We start from the raw sequence: 298 nt of genomic DNA, 5'->3' as shown, positions 1-298 counted from the left end.
GAAGAATCCACGAGGCGGCCTTACAAGGGCACCTGCCAAGACCTCCCAGAGGCTGGAGGCTTGGCCACTGTCCACTTCCTGCCCCCCAGGGTCTCCTTTCCAGATGGCGCCAAGGAATTTCAAGGTTCAGACCTTGCAGATATTTGGACCCCTGCTGGCGATCCCACCCAGACTCTGCGGGGCAGGGTGGGGGGGGGGGTGCCTAAGGCTGCCCCAGGCCACGGCAGGGGGCACCATGGCAGTCATGGAGATCACAGCGGCGTCTCCTCCTGCTCCAGCCCGTGCGGTGGCGCGTGGC

This window comes from Myotis brandtii, unplaced genomic scaffold (assembly GCF_000412655.1).
Source record: "Myotis brandtii unplaced genomic scaffold, ASM41265v1 scaffold115, whole genome shotgun sequence".
Taxonomy (NCBI): domain Eukaryota; kingdom Metazoa; phylum Chordata; class Mammalia; order Chiroptera; family Vespertilionidae; genus Myotis; species Myotis brandtii.
The sequence above is the reverse complement of the archived record's forward strand: the minus strand, read 5'-3'. Positions refer to the sequence as shown.